This window comes from Heteronotia binoei, chromosome 10 (genome assembly GCF_032191835.1).
Source record: "Heteronotia binoei isolate CCM8104 ecotype False Entrance Well chromosome 10, APGP_CSIRO_Hbin_v1, whole genome shotgun sequence".
Taxonomy (NCBI): Eukaryota; Metazoa; Chordata; class Lepidosauria; order Squamata; family Gekkonidae; genus Heteronotia; species Heteronotia binoei.
The window spans coordinates 54,740,953-54,758,176 of NC_083232.1; positions in this window are offsets into that span (position 1 = coordinate 54,740,953).

Genomic DNA, 17,224 nt, shown 5'->3' on the forward strand with positions numbered 1-17,224 from the left:
ACAGATTTTTCTTCCTCGCAAGTTCTGTTTTGTGATGCTGGCTTCACTAATAGCAACTGCAAATTATAATCACAGTGGTAGAATGCATGGAAGATCTAAACAGTATTATTTAGGTAGAATAGAAATCTTAGTTGACTGAGTCACCCATTACGTCACTCTCTGTTGAATGCTTTTTTATGATTCATAAGTTTGTCCCTACTATTTTTGCATGTCAGCAAGTGGGTGAGCAAGAATATATGGAATCTGGTTTGTGGAAGCAACCTCAGGGTCACCTCTTTTGCCCTAAATGTCTAGTCAGTTTCAAGGGAACATTCCAGACTGCTAACATACGTGTTGTATGCCATTCCCCCAAATCCTTCTAATTGTCTAGAGGGTAAGAATCATAACTTTAATTTATAAGCTGTCCTTAACTGTAGAGAATGGCTTAGTAATAACAGAAGTCAAGCTATACACTGTCTTTCAGTTCATTTTCAAAAGGCTTTATTTTCCAAATGTGTAGGGCTGTATTTTCAAGAAATTAAAAAACAGCGCTGGGGGAGAGGGGCTCTAACTCTTTCCTCCCCTATTGTGTTCTCTCAGAAGAACATCATCTGTAAGCTAAGGAAAACTTAAAGGTATATGCTTTTTCCCAGTGAGGCTCAAGCAACTTGGAGTGACTTTGCTGTGAGCAGAGAGCTTGTTCTAGCCATCACTTAAAGGCACCCTCTTGACATGGCCCTCTCCCCACCCCCCACCCAAACAGAATGCATAAGGACAATGGGGACTGCTTGTTATTACTCATGACTTAATCCTCAGCTACTGATCAGTGGCTCATCCCTCAGGCTCATTACTCAGCCTCTTCTATTTACTCCTATGCTAATGTCTATCACGTTGCTCAAAGTCTTTGTCTACTACACTGAGTTCCTTCCTGGGTGTCGAAACCAAACCGTGTTAAACCCAACAAGCTGCATCCTGGCCCATCTTTATAACAAATATAGTATAATAATGATATATTGTTTTCAACTGGAAATCCATTCAGGGGTCCCATTAAGACCCATCACCGGCCATTAAGGTCCCCATAGTTACTAAAGGGTCCTCACTCCTCGGAACCCTATATTAACTGGGCGAAAACTCCATTATGGTGTGCATTCTGTAGGGCACCATATGACGTCTGTACCCCGTTACTCTGTGTAATTTGGTCTATAGGGCTGGTCGTGCATGCCCTTCTCAATTTTCCTGCTGAATGGACATCTTCTCTCCTTGACCAGGTAGTATAACCCATTTCAACGATTCCTCAGCCTCCCTATTGATAACCCCTATCTTTCCTAGCCTCTGGATTGCCTCTATTGTGTATTTGTGTGTGTGAATGTACCTTTTTAACGTATTTTTAAGTAAACATTATACAATATATCTGCTTGGAGTATTCTTTTCTGAAAACCCCACCTCCGTATCATTGGAGAAAAGATCCTTTGCTCCTAATTCGCTCTACCGAAGTCTCCATCTTGCTAATTTCTCCATTTAAAAAGAGGAGACCCAAGCATTTCCCGTAACATTCTATCTTTATTGATGGAATGATAGGCTTTTATGGATTGCAGGTTTCTCGACAGGTTTATAAGGAACCAAAAATTCAAAATGGAAACTGATAATAATGGAGTTTTTCTGATGGGGATGACATGAAAGGTATAGACTTCATGGAAGCCTACCTTTATGTCCTAATATAGCATTCCTGCAGATGATTTCTCTATTTTTCTTTCAGCAAAATTTTCAGATCAAGGCCATGCCTTTTTACCAACATTTACACAAAGGATGTTCACCAAACTCGCAGTGTCCATAATGGTTCATCTCTGCATTAGGGGAAATATTTCTCCATCCATATCTTGATGATCTTCTGATTTGATTGCCATCCAAAATGAATGAGCAGTGGAGATTAAGTGTCTGTCAGAACACGACCAACTCATGTCAAATGTCAATGCAGTCTACCCATCATCTGGGAGTAATATTCAACTCAATGAAAGACAAGCTTTCTCCCACTATACATGAGTAAAGATAATAAAAACTGCCATTAAAGTACAGACCATCAAGAAAGCAGATCTCATGTATCTGACCTACCTAGAGGGCTTAATAGTTGCGGAAATCAGAAAACCTAGAATCCCAAAATGCCTCCCAAGGTGTCCATTTTCTAAAACACAAGGCATTCCACACCATTCTGGCTCACTTTCAAAATAAGACTTGGGGCTTGCCCCTTCTCTTCTATGATTCTAAATTTTAATGCTGGGGCTTCCACAAGGAAAGTGAGTCTGGGCAGCCATGACCTAATACATCAAGAGTAGGGGTGTGCAAAAAACGGTATTTTTAAAAAAAATTTGGATATATTGAATCCCCAAAACAGTATTTCCAAGATTACTGAAGCCCAATACTGGTATGGTATTTGGATTTGGGAAACCCAATTTTTTTTGGCTCTGTTACAGTGGTCCCCATAGTACAATGGAGAATTGATCCAGGAATATGCATACTATAACAGAGTGCCCAGGAATTCACTGCAGGAAAAATTGGAGACCAAGTCCTATGAGAAAAGGCTGAAGGAGCTAGGTATGTTTAGCCTGGAGAGAAGACTGAGAAAAGATATAATCACCATCTTCAACTACTTGAAGGGCTATCATGTAGAGGATGGTGCAGAGTTGTTTCTGTTACCCCGGAAGGGTGGACCAGAACCAACAAGTTGAAATTAAATCAGAAGAGTTTTCGACTAAACATTAGGAAGAACTTCCTGACAGAGTGGTTCCTCAGTGGAACAGGCTTCCTTGGGAGGTGGTGGTCTCTCCTTCTTTGGAGGTTTTTAAATGGGCTAGATGGTCATCTAACAGCAATGCTGATTTTGTGAACCTAGGCAGATCATGAGAAAGAAGGGCAGGAAGGGTTGCATCAGTGCTTAGATCTTCGTGGTCTCTGTGCTTCACACTGATGGGATACAGTGCGCCTGCGCCGATCCCGATCGGTACTTCAAAGCCTAAGAAAAAAGATTTTTGTGCCCGTCCCACCGGGCATGTGCGGTTGTGTACCGCGCGTGCCCACTAGGGTGGGCACGAGGATCCCGCCAGTTCCTTTGGAACCCTCCACTCCTGCAAAGAAACGCAGGGAGGGAAAGGAACATAAGAGGGACAAGGATAAGAAACACAAGACTCCCAAGAGCCCTTGAGAGGAAACGAGCCAATCCACCATCCTGGCTGGGCTGGTGGCTCCGGGCAAGATCTCCCGCTGCAGCTTCTTGCCTCCCCTATTCGGCAGGCTCCCCGCAGCGTGTACCTCAGGAGGAACTGTTGGACTTTGAGATCGATCTCACCCATCAGACGTCTCGCTCCACGTCCTCCGGTACCGAACTCTCACCGAAACCTGATCAGCAGGAGCGGGCACCTACCCCTCCCCCGCTGCTTCCACACACACCAGTAGAGGCTCCCCTTCCAAAGGCCCTGGGAGATCGAGCCCCTCTTCTTCCTCCGCCACCGATGCATTGGGACCAGAGTCAATGGCAGTACCTATACGGAGCGTACTCTATGTCTTCGGATTTTCCGTGGATGCCTCGCCTGTTGCTGGACTGGGACTCGCGTTCAGTTGCATCTTACCATTCCTGCCATAGGGATCCACATCGGCCTCGAGACCCCCTGCAAAGCATCCAGCGGAGCAGCTACCCTCCCCATAGCCTAAGCGTGTCTCGCCGACGACTCCGCTCCGACCCTCAACACCAAGAACTCCAGAACTACCCAGACAGCCCTCGGAACACGACTCGACTTCCTCTCAGGCCTTGATTCGGACTCGGACCACTCTAGCCACTGGGACTCTGACACTGAACTGTCCCTGCCGCAGCAATCTATAGAGGAGTCACCGGTCTCTCCATCTGAAGATCTTCGGGCCTATGGCGATTTTGTCAAGCGTATGGCCCATTCCTTAAGAACATAAGAGAAGCCATGTTGGATCAGGCCAGTGGCCCATCCAGTCCCACACTCTGTGTCACACAGTGGCCAAAAAAATTATATATACATATATATACACACTGTGGCTAATAGCCACTGATGGACCTCTGCTCCATATTTTTCTCTAAACCCCTTTTGAAGCTGGCTATGCTTGTAGCTGCCACCACCTCCTGTGGCAGTGAATTCCGCATGTTAATCACCCTTTGGGTGAAGAAGTACTTCCTTCTATCCATTTTAACCCGACTGATCAGCAGTCATCAAATGCCCACGAGTTCATGTATTGTGAGAAAGGGAGAAAAGTACTTCTTTCTCTACTTTCTCCATCCCATGCATAATCTTGTAAACCTCTATCATGTCACCCCACAGTTGATGTTTCTCCAAGCTAAAGAGTCCCAAGCGTTTTAACCTTTCTTCATAGGGAAACTGTTCCAACCCTTTAATCATTCTAGTTGCCGTTTTCTGGACTTTTTCGAATGCTATAATATCCTTTTTGAGGTGCGGTGACCAGAATTGTACACAGTATTCCAAATGAGACCACACCATCGATTTATACAGGGGCATTTTGATACTGGCTGATTTGTTTTTCATTCCCTTCCTAATAATTCCCAGCATGGCATTGGCCTTTTTTATTGCAATCGCACACTGTCTTGACATTTTCAGTGAGTTATCTATGACGACCCCAAGATCTTACTCTTGGTCAGTCTCTGCCAGTTCACACCCCATCAACTTGTATTTGTAGCTGGGATCTTTGGCCCCAATGTGCATTACTTTGCACTTGGCCACATTGAACCTCATCTGCCACGTTGATGCCCACTCACCCAGCCTCAAGAGATCACTTTGGAGTGCCTCACAATCTTCTCTGGTTCTCACCACCCTGAACAATTTAGTATCATCTGCAAACTTGGCCACTTCACTGCTTCCTCCCAACTCCAAATCATTTATGAACAAGTTAAAGAGCATGGGACCCAGTACTGAGCCGTAAGGCACCCCACTGCTTACCGTCCTCCACAGCCAAGACTGCCCATTTATACTCACTATCTGCTTCCTATTAATTAGCCAGTTTTTGATCCACAAGAGGACCTGTCCTTTTACTCCATGACTCTTGAACTTACTAAGGAGTCTTTGATGAGGAACTTTATCAAAAGCTTTCTGGAAGTCAAAGTAAACAACATCTAATGGGTCTCCTTTGTCCACATGTTTGTTCACCCCCTCAAAGAAATGTAACAGGTTAGTGAGGCAAGATCTTCCCTTACAGAACCCATGCTGAATCTTCCTCAATAACCCGTGTTCATTCTGTCCTTGATAATGCTTTCTACCAATTTTCCCGGTATTGAAGTCAGACTGACTGGCCTGTAAATTCCCGGATCTCCTCTGGAACCCTTTTTAAAGATGGGTGTGACATTTGCTACCTTCCAGTCTTCAGGAATGGAGGCAGTTTTCAATGAAAGATTACAGATTTTTGTTAGAAGATCCACAAGTTGAACTTTGAGTTCTTTCAGAACTCTCGGATGTATGCCATCTGGACCCGGTGAATTATTAGTTTTTAATTCGTCCATCAGTTGTAGGACCTCCTCTTTTGTCACCTCAATCTGACTCAGGTCTTCCAACACCCCTTCCAAAATTAGTGGTTCTGGGGCGGGTAAAAAGTTCTCATCTTCCACAGTGAAGACGGAGGCAAAAAATTCATTCAGCTTCTCAGCCATTTCCCTATCCTCCTTCAGTAATCCTTTTACCCCATGGTCATCCAAGGGCCCCACTGCCTCCCTGGCTGGTTTGCTGCTTCTAATATATTTGAAGAAATTTTTATTGTTGGTCTTAATGTTTTTTCAATATGCTCCTCAGTCCCTTTTTGCCTGCCTGATCACAGTCTTGCATTTGATTTGCCACAGCCTGTGTTCCCTTTTATTAATCTCACTTGGAGTAGTTTTCCACCGCTTAAAGGAGTCCTTCTTACCTTTTACAGCTTCCATTTCTTTGTTTGTTAACTATGCAGGCCTTATACCTGGTTGTGCCTTTCCTAACTTGTGGTATATATTTTATCTGAGCTTCTAGGATTGTAGTTTTAAATAGCCTCCAAGCTTTCCCAAGGATTTTGACTGTATTTATCTTTCCTTTCAGTTTCCTCTACCGATGTCGCAGCCAAAGCCCCTTGTTACCGACACGGTCTTTGACATCGTCTAGCGAGATGCGTCCAATCTGGTAAGCTTGGCCATGACCTCGGTACTCCTCCAGGCAGCTAAAGTCTCATGGCCAAAACCAGTGTCCACCCCTGTCTCCACCAGACGCGTGGATCATATGTATAAGACACAGGAAACGGAGGCTTCGTTTCTTTTCAACCACCCCAGGCCTAACTCAGTCATGGTCTTATCCTCGTCCAAGAGTAAGCGTGTGCATTCCACTCCTCTTTATAAGGAGGGGAAGAAACTCGAGTCTTTCGGCCAAAAGGCATACTCTGCAGGTGCTTGGGGATCAAGACAGCAAACTATGAGGCTTGCAAGGCCAGGTATCAATATGCCCTCTGGAAAAAATTAGCAGACATCTTACCTTTCTTCCCTGAGGACAAGGCTTCAGAGCTGAAATGACTCCAGAAGGAGGGCATGCTCGTTGCGAAGCACCAGGTCAGTGCAGCCAAACATTCTGTAGATGTCTTTGCCAAGATGCTGACTACGGCAGTTACCATCCGTCGCCATGTATGGCTCTGCATTACGGCCCTGCCCAAGGACACCAGGGCGTGGATCGAGGACCTTCCCTTTGAGGAAGATGGGCTGTTCAGCCCGACTACAGATACAGTGCTCCAGGATTTGGACAAGAGCATCAAGACTTCCAAGAACCTGGGGGTTTCTACTTCTACTCGCCCTAAGTCTAAGACTTGGTCGAAATCATGGTCCAAGAAACCGTTCACCAAATCACCTCCTGAACAGACGTGAACCTAGCGCTCCCAGTCAAGCCACTCCAGGCCGTCTTACGGGAACAAACAGAAGTTTTCCCCACAACAACAGCAACAACACAGGCCTAAGGGGGGGCAAGATGCCTAAACAGGGCCTTTGACTCTCTCCCAGCACCACCACCCTCTCCCATCCGCCTGTCCCCGTACTTACCTGCATGGAGAAACATCACCTCCGACAGCTGGGTTCTGTCCGTCATAGAGCATGGCTATTGAATCGAATTCATCCAGCGACCCCCACCATCGGGTCTGATAATGATGCCTCCCTCGGAGGTCCTCCTGCAGGAAATCACAAACCTCATATCAAAACAGGCTACAGAACCAGTTCCTCCTACCTTCCCTGCGGGGTTCTACTCCCGGTATTTTATTGTCCCCAAGCGGGATGGGGGCCTCCGACCCATCATGGACCTCTGGGCCCTCAATGAATCTACAGAAAGTTCTGTACGACATCCCTTCAGTACATCCTTTCACTGCTGGACAGAGATGCCTGGGTGGCCACTCTGGATTTAAAGGACACGTATTTCCATATTACAATACACCCCCACTTCCGGTAATACCTGCAGTTTGCTATTGGGAACCGGCGTTTCCAATACACCTCACTCCCCTTCAGGATCTCAGCTGCTCCCTGAGTCTTTAAGAAGACTATGATAGTCATTGCCACTTATCTCCACCTTCAGGGGAATCATAATATTCCCCTATATAGACGATTGGCTGGTAGTGGCCCTGGCAGCAGACACCCTCCAGTCACATCTCAATACCATTCTGCTCCTTCTCAAAGACCTGGGGCTGAAATCTCACCTCGTCCCATCCATGAGAGTACGGTTCATAGGAGCCATCCTGGACACTCACTTCAGCCACGCTTTTCTCCCTCAGGAACGGGTGGATGCACTGGTTGCGCTCATCACCAAGATCCGAAGTCAGGGCAAAGCTTTAGCGTTCCAGATACAGAGACTTCTGGGATTGATGGCAGCCACTACAGCTGTGCTCCTCCACACCTGCCTCCGTATGCGGCCACTGCAGTTGTGGTTCATGAGAGTGTTTCGGCCAATGCGTCATCTGCAATCTCATTGTCTGATGTTACCAGCTCATGTCCTGATCTCCCTGACATGGTGGGAGCAGAACCTCAACCTACTCCGGGGCGCTCCATTTACACTGCCAGCACCATCTGCGGTGGTGACGACGGACGCTTCTTTATGGGGCTGGGGGGCACATCTCAATGGCCTGTGTGTCGGTGGCCCTTGGGAGCCCCACCTCCGAAGTCATATCAACTATCTGGAGCTCCTGGCGATACAGTACACCCTGCACTCCTTCCACCGTCTCCTTCACGGCTCTGTGGTGTCCTTTCTGACAGACAACACCACCGCCCTTTTCTGCATGAACAAGCAGGAGGGGACGGTCTCCCGAACTCTTTGCCAGCTGGCCAGCAGCATTTGGAAAGACTGCATCCAATGAGACATCCACCCGGTGATGACACATCTTCCAGGTGTCCAGAACACCACGGCAGACGCCTTGAGCAGGGGGGGACTCCGCCTTCCACGAGTGGGAGCTCAGTTGGAAGTACTTCAGCCCCCTATTAGATGAGTGGGGTCACCCAGACGTAGACATCTTTGCGATCAGGTGCAATGCAAAGTGTCCGAACTTCTGCTTCGGGGGGGGGGGTGTCACTATCTCCTATCCCTAGGGGACGACTTTCTTTATCCATGGGAAGGGCAGCATCTCATTCTCTTTCCCCCTGTGCCCTTGACCAGGGTAGTCGCCAAGGTTCAAGCACAGAGACCCGCAGGGATCTTAATCACCCCCTGGTGGCCATGACAACCCTGGTTTCCAGTCCTCCTTTGGTTGTCTGCCCAGACCTTCCGTCAGTTTCTACCGGAACTCGATCTATTGGTGGCTCACGGGGGTTGCCTCCTGTATCACAACATCCCACACCTGAAACTCATGGTGTAGCAGCTACCATGATGTCTATCCGAGAACGTATCAACCAGGTTCTCCTAAATAGTAGACGTCCTTCAACTTGACGCTCCTATGAAGGCAAGTGGAAAGCCTTTCTGAACCACAAGGCCACACTACCGGCCTCCCTCCAGGACACACCCTTGCTGCTAATATTTAGCTTCCTCCTTGCGCTACTAGACAGGAGTCTACTAGACAGGAAGTCTGCCAAGCAGCCATGGGGGCTATGCCTCACACCTTTGTGCGTCATTACGCTCTGAATGTTAGGAGGCACCAGCGTGCCACAGTGGGCATGGCAGTGCTGCAAGCAGTGATTTTCTGAGCACCGTTTCCAGCACCCACCTCCAGGTAGGTCCTATAGCTTGCTAGTCTCCCATCAGTGTGAAGCACAGAGACCATGAAGAAGATAAACAGGTTGCTTAACTGTAACTGATGATCTTCAAGTGGTCATCTGTGCATTCACATTATCCTTCCTCCTTCCCCTCTGCTGTCGGTTCTCATGAGCTTGCAGTGGTCAGAAGGAAATGGCGGGATCCTTGTGCCCGGTGGGACGGGCACGAAAATTCTTTTTTCTTAGACTTTGAAGTACCGATTGGGATCGGTGCAGGTGCACTATATCCCATCAGTGTGAATGCACAGATGACCACTTGAAGATCATCAGTTACAGGTAAGCAACCTGTTTTTCTTGTGGCCCTTTCTTACATGGCCAGGAAAATGCTGATTGACACTTTGGGGTCAATCTGCAATTTTTCTCCAGGACAGTTTTACCAGGGATCCTGGAGGTTTGTGTGTGTGTGTGGGTGGGTTTTTTTACCATTTTCTGGGCATGGAACGGGTCACTGGAGGTGTAGGGAGGAAGGAAAGTATTTATAAATTTCCTGCATTGTGCAAAGGGGCTAGATAACCCTAGAGATCCCTTCCAACTCTATGATTCTGTGTGGGAGCATCTGGATTTATTGGTACCAGTGTCCATGTTCAAATTGTGAGGAGTTTTTTTAATATTGGGGGGCTGCTTGTGGGCAAGGAAAGAGAACTTCCACAAGAAAAGAGTACTTGTGGAAGAGAACGGTCATTATCCAGTAGAGGTTATAAGTTGCTGGTGATGCATTGAACCGTTTTGAGTTGACAGTTGTATGTGACCACTAGTCCTGTTCTGTTATTGTCTCTTTGGGCCTGTCTTGTAACAGGTTTTTTCTGGGTACCATTCTGGGTTTGTTAACAAACTTCTTTCAAGACAGGCCCAAAAGAGACAATAAGAAGTACTGGAGGGACACATTTTCTTGCCACAGAGGTCAGTAATATTCAGCATTGAATAAAAATATCTTGACTAGCCTTCATTTGAAATGCTTTGTGCTGGGGGGCGGGATATGAAAACCAAACCAGATTCTTAGTTACCCTCTATGCATTTGTCATGGGAATCCAGTTTGTAAATGGAATTGAGATCCTAACTGTACATGGGAATCTGTGAAGAAAACCAAGTTAGTTGGATATGTGACTTACATATGGAGTATCTTCAGAACATGTGTTTCTGGTAGATTTATAAGGTTGGTATATTTCTCTCTCAGTTAAGCTTCTAAGCATATGCTAATATAAATCTGTTACATAAACTTAATTCTCTGGAGGATTAGCAGTAGACACAGGCAGAAATACCTTGATAACCAGTAACAGCAAGGCAATCACAGAATGCCAGGAGTAATATAGTTTTTCCATTTATAGCCAGTTTGGTGTAGTGGTTAAGAGCACTGGACTCTAATCTGGAGAACCAGTTTTGAATTCCCCACTCCTTCATATGCAGCCAGCTTGGGTGACCTTGGGTCAGTTACTGTTCTCTCAGAGCTGTCTCTCAAGAGGAGAGTTCTCTCAGAGCTCTCTCAGCCCCACCTACCTCACAGGGTGTCTGTTGTAGGGAAAGGAAGGGAAGGAGATTGTAAGCCACTCTGAGTGAAGGGCAGGGTATAAATCCAATTCTTCTTCCTCTTCTGTTTTCCACTTTGATTATATAGCATATGGCATGGATATAGCCCCCACAAATTTCAGCATATACTAAATTAATTCAGCAAACTGTAAATCTGATGTTTAAATCACATTGGGTCCTTGTTCCAGGAGAAAAGTAGCATAATAATATTCTAAATAAATACATAATTTCAGTCATTACAGTTTTGGCGTTCCAACTGTGCACTAAGCAATATTGAACTACTTGTGTGACTAGGGCAATATGCATGTTTTCCAGTATCTAAGTGATTGCTTATCCAGACTTTGAGGGTATGGGTTTGAAAAAGGGATGGGCTTGAACCAAGAAATGAACAATGGTTTGAGCATGAACTGGGCTTATTGGTTCATTTGATCGTGTCATTTCCACCAAAAAACAAACTGCATTGTTTTCCATGGTGGTTCATTTTTGTGGTTTGTTCTCCAAACAGCCTGGTGCCAATTCAGTCAAGTCCTAGGTAATGCTGGGATGGAACTTTTGGACAGTCCTAGAAACACCCAAAGCAGTTGTCCATAGCTTGATTAGCAGCTCTGGGAGCAAACCATGGGGCTCCCATTCTGCACTATGGAAGCAGATTATATACCAGTATATAGCAGATTATATACCACACCGTAACTCAGCTGCTTTCACTTTGCGGCACAAAGAGTTTAGTTGTTGTTTGCTGCACAGCTGATTTAGGGGAGACTTTGAGGACTACCTCCCCCCACCACACACACAGATGGGACAATTTTTTAAAATACATCTCCCAGCTGGGAAGGTGTTCCTTGCTGCAGTCTCAGGGACCAAACCTGAAGCTAGGGCTGACCTTTCCTGGGGGCACCTGCTTTGGCCAATCTGCCAAACTTGGAGGGCTGGTGGAAGAGAGCTTGCTGAAGTCTTCCTGTGAGTTTGATGCCGCTTAACTTGCATGGGGGCTGTTCTACCACCTCCTGAACCACAGACTAACACGAACCACCATGTTCTGGGTTTGTGCCCATCCCTGGTCTGAACATACCAAAGCAGTACTGCTGCTTTGCCACACTGCGCCATGGTTATAACATCCCTATAAAAGAAGCCTGTGTTAATGTGAAGTCTCATAAATTAGCACAAGTCTGATACTTGACTAAAGAATACCTAAAATGAAATGCAAATTTCCTCTCCAGAGGAAACTAAAGTCAAACTAACAGAACTGGAAAACGCTAACAAAATTAGATGTGTCAGCAGCCTTACCAACCCATCCCTCAAGAACATGCACAAGTGACCCATTTTTAGGGAATCCACTTGGAAGCAGTTGTGCTTTTCCTTGATCGTAGAATCTTCATCTTTCAAGTTCTGTTTTCATCAAACTCCCAAAGAAAAACAAGGCATACTTCTCAGAAATTCAGTTTCCCCACCACTCTGCTTGTGCCTTACCTGAAGTCAAGCTCCTGCTGTTTATATTCTACCCGAAAACAACTATGACTACATTAACCAATCCCCATTCAAAACCAATTAATGTACTAAACATTATAAAAATTGTAGGAAGACATATTGGTCCACAGATAAAATTCTAATGCAGTAATCACTTACTTACATGCATACAATAAAATTTGAATACAGTAATATATGATATTGCCATAACCCTTCAGCCTAGTCCACCTGATCTGTCAAGTTCAGAAAGTTCTGGGAGTTGTTCTGGAGGGTATTTGCAGCACAAAACAGGAGAATGGATAGAGAAAAATGCAAGAACACTCCACATGAATGAGTTGAAGGAACCATGGTTACTGAATCTCAAGTGCAGGTGAGGTGAAACAGAAATAAATGAAAAACTTGGAGAAAATGGTCCAATCAGGCATGGCCAGTTCTGCAACTATTCTGCATGTTTAGATCCACACAAACAATATTGATCTTCTTCGTGGTCTCTGTGCAGTCCCACACATGGGTCTTGCCGCAGGCAACGGATCCATACCTCGGAGCTCCAATAGCTCGCCTATAGCGCTTTTTGGCGCGCTTCCCTCCTGCTCTGGGGAGCAGGCACCGACCGCGCATGCCTGGAGCGGGGGGGGGGGGAGCGGCCATCCCACTCAGTTTCTTCCCTTCCGCCGCCCGGACAACACCTACCTTGCTGCGTTCCTCCTACTGCTTCGCCTCTACTTTGGTATCGTACTAATCTTTCTTCTTTCTTATTTCCATTCCTTTTCTACTTTCTTCGTCCTACAATATATATATATATATATATATAAAAGGAACCTCTTCTGCGCTGTTTCTTCTCCCCCCCCCATCCCTTCCCTTCCATCTTCCCCTCCCCGTCCGGAGCGTATGGAAGGGAAAATTATGTTTAAAAGGTGTCGGAAGTGCGGGGCCAAGTTCCCTACTTCTGACGGCCATTCTCACTGCCTGTTCTGCTTGGGGGAATCCCACAGAGTCGACTCCTGCCCTCACTGTGCCAGTTTTGGCAAACAGGCGCGAAAGAACAGAGCGGCCCGCCTTCGCAGTTTCCTTATTGAGAAGTCCCTTTGGGCGATGCCCACTTCGGATTCGCCGCCTCCCCCACAAGGAGCGGGAGATTCGGCTGTGTCGGCCCTTCTGAATATCCCTAAGAAGCATAAGTCCGACAAGAAAGCAGTTAAGCACTCCGAGGGCAAGGCCCCCCAAAAACTGCGTCATTCGGAATCGTCCTCCGTGTCCGAAGGCAAGACCCCGAAAAAACTGCGTCATTCGGGATCGTCCTCGGTGTCGAAGTCTCACCACTCCAGCCCGACGGCCTCTAGCCCGAAGACCTCGGCTCCGAAAAGACCGTGCGACCCGCCCGCTTCGACTTCCGCTCACGCTATGGTGGCTGCGCAGTCCGCTTCGGCAGGGACGGGGCACTCGAATCCGATTTTACCACCGGAACTCTCGGCACCGTCTGATGTTATTTCAGACATGCCACAGCTAACTCCTCACTCCCCAAGGATTGAGGTTATACCGATTGGCTCCAGGTCACCTTCGATCCACAGCGAGGTGCCATCGGACATTCTTGAACCGGACCCGCCAAGTGTCCGTCCCGAATACTTCCGGGACATTCCAGTTTCCTCGCAACTCTAGGACACTTCTACTCAGGTCTCTACTCAGCGCTTCCGCTCACGTTCTCCGGTTCGTGACCAGCGTGTTCGCTCGCTGTCTCCGTACCGGGATTACTATTGGGGTCACCGCTACGACCGCTCCCCGTCTAGGTCTCCATCTCCTAGACCCCGTACAGCGTACCGAAGAGACTTTCGATCTCCATCTGAACAAAGCTATTACAGGCAATACTCGGACTTCGAACCCGAACTGTACGTCCGTGACGTTTCAACTCCTCGAATTCGGGATACCTATTCTCCTCAATACCGTTCTGGGGATCGGGAATCTCACCACTTTCGACACCCATCTCCCTACTACATTAGAGTCCAACCGTACTTGGCTCATCGGACCCGAGATGCTCATCGGACCCGAGAGGCTGTCGACTCCACCAGAGAGCAACATTACCGTGCCCATCGGTCACGTGAGGTCATCGAGTCTCCTACCCATCCTCGGACCCGAGATCTTCCCAGGCCACCTTCTGCGATGGTGTCTAAACCACCTCCATCAGGGTCTCCTCGCACGAAGCTGTCTCGGGACCGATCACCGCCCAAGTCCATGTCACCTCAACGACCAGACTCACATTCAGAGATGGATACATCAGACCATTCCGACTCCGAGGGACCTCCCGCCTCGCCTGCATCCGACGTGCCCACTCGGCTCTCCCCATCGGACAGTTCTAAGGCATATCTCAACCTCATTACTACAATGGCCTCAGCCCTTAACATTCCTATGCCATCTGACTCTCCTAGGGTCTCCGATGTGGTGCATGACCTTGTTCAAACCGACTTCCCTGACAGCTCAACGCTACCTATGCTTCCTGTCCATCTGGAGGCCCTCCGTGAATCTTGGGAAAAGCCTGCCTCCATCCCGGCTATTTCCAAACGTCTCGACTCTCTTTACCGGGTGCATGCTACAGATTGCAAGTTTCTAGCCTCCCATCCGGCACACAACTCTATTATAGTCCATTCGGCCACTAAGGCAAGCAATCTCGTCACCCTGCTCCTCCCGACCGCGAGGGCAGAAAATTGGATACTTTGGCTAGAAAGATCTACAGCTTTGCCTCTACTAACTCTAAGCTGAACAACTACCTAGCCTATTTTGCGGCATACTCATTCAATCTCGCAAACCAAATAACACCTCACCTTGCATCGATGCCTGACTCCTCACAGAAGGCCGTTTCCGGGCTCGTTTCGGAGTTGTCGCGCATCTCTAAACAGCAGATAAACTTTCTCAGACACGCGGTCTCTTGCTCCTCTAGAGTGTTCGCAACCTCAGTGGCCCTACGTCGCCACGCCTGGCTACGCTCGACTAACCTGCAGCCAGACATTAAGCAGAAGATAGAGGATCTCCCGTTTGACCGTCTCGGGCTGTTCCACGCGTCGACAGACGAGGTCCTCACTTCTGTGGACGATGGGCGTAAAAGGGCCAAACGCTTGGGTGTCTCACAGCCGGCTACCCAGTCCTTCGGCAAGCAGAAACCATGGAAACCTTCCTTCCAGCGTCGTCAGTGCTCTCCCAGACAGCAGGATCTCTGGAGGAAGAAACCTCAGCACCAGAAACAGCCCTTCCAGCAACGGCCATGTGCGCAGCCATCCAAGAAGCCGTCTCAACCAACCAAGCAGTCTCTTTGACTCTCATACAAGTGCAGCCATACCACTGAGCCCTCTTTATCACACCAGGCTACTTCCATTTTACCCAACGTGGCATTCCATCACCACCGATTCTTGGGTTCTCACCATTGTGCGTCTAGGTTACGCAATCGAGTTCGTTTCACCTCCTCACCTCCGTTACTTTACCGTTACTCCACCCTCCCCTCACCTCCAACAAGAAATTCTGGACTTGCTCCAGAAAAATGCCATAGAACCTGTTCCTCCTCAACTCCGCGGGACGGGGTTCTATTCAAGGTACTTCCTGGTCCCCAAGAGGGATGGAGGCAAGCGCCCTATCCTCGATCTTCGGAAGCTAAACGAACACATAATTTACAGGAAATTCAGAATGATTTCTCTACAATCCATACTTCCTCTGATTCCTCAAGGTTCCTGGATGGCTTCCCTAGATCTTCAGGACGCTTACTTCCATATTACGATCCGCCCCCACCACCGGAAGTATCTTCGTTTTGCAATAGGTCATCAACACTTCCAATACCGATCCCTACCCTTCGGACTTTCCACTGCTCCCAGAGTGTTTACCAAGTGCATGGCAGTAGTGGCAGCTGCCCTGCGGCTTCAGAACATTTCAGTTTTCCCGTACATAGACGACTGGCTTCTGTTTGCACCAACTCAGCACCAACTGCAGAGGAACCTCGACACAACCCTCTCTCTGCTGGCCTCCCTGGGCCTCTGTGTGAATGTCACCAAATCACACCTCACGCCGACCCAGGACCTGCAGTTTATAGGTGCTCGTCTATGTACATCCCCTCATCTTGCGTTCCTTCTGCAGGACCGTGCACAGTCCATCATCTCCCTGGCCAATCTACTCCGTCTCAACCCACGCCAGTCTGCCTACAACATTCAGAGGCTCTTGGGCCTTATGGCTGCAACCACTTCTGTGCTTCGCTTCGCTCGGCTGAGAATGCGACATCTTCAGCTCTGGTTCGTCCGTGCTTACCACCCGCATGTACAGCCACAGAGCACTCTCCTCACCGTTCCTCAAAGAGCTCTGCACTCCCTTCGCTGGTGGACTATACCAGAGAATCTGCTTTCCGGGATGCCCTTCCTCCTTCCTCCGCCATCAGTCGTTCTAACCACAGACGCCTCCATGTGGGGATGGGGAGCCCACTTAGAGGACAAGACTGTCAGAGGCCTTTGGACACGGGCCGAGAGGGCCATTCACATCAACTGCCTGGAACTGATCGCAGTTCACAGGGCGCTCCATTCATTCCTGCCATTGGTCACAGGTCGTCACGTTCAGGTTTCCACCGACAACATGGCGACTGTGTTTTACGTAAACAAACAGGGGCACCAGATCCCTTCGGCTGTGCCGCATTGCCATACTGCTCTGGGAATGGTGTGTCAAACACAACATCTACTTGACTGCCATTCACCTCCCGGGTGTGGAGAACGTTCTGGCCGACTCCCTCAGCAGGATTCGGATAGACGACCACGAGTGGTCCCTCAATCAAGTTTATCTGCAACGCATCTTCCGCTGCTTCGGGGTGCCCAGGATAGACGTTTTCACCTCGAGGGACAATGCGAAATGTCCTCGTTTTTACACCAGGAGGGGCAACGATGCGTTCCTGCACACCTGGAGAAGTCCCCTACATTACCTCTTCCCCCCGACCCCCATCATGACGCGGGTGTTAATCAAGATTGCTCGAGACGGCACGGACTGTAT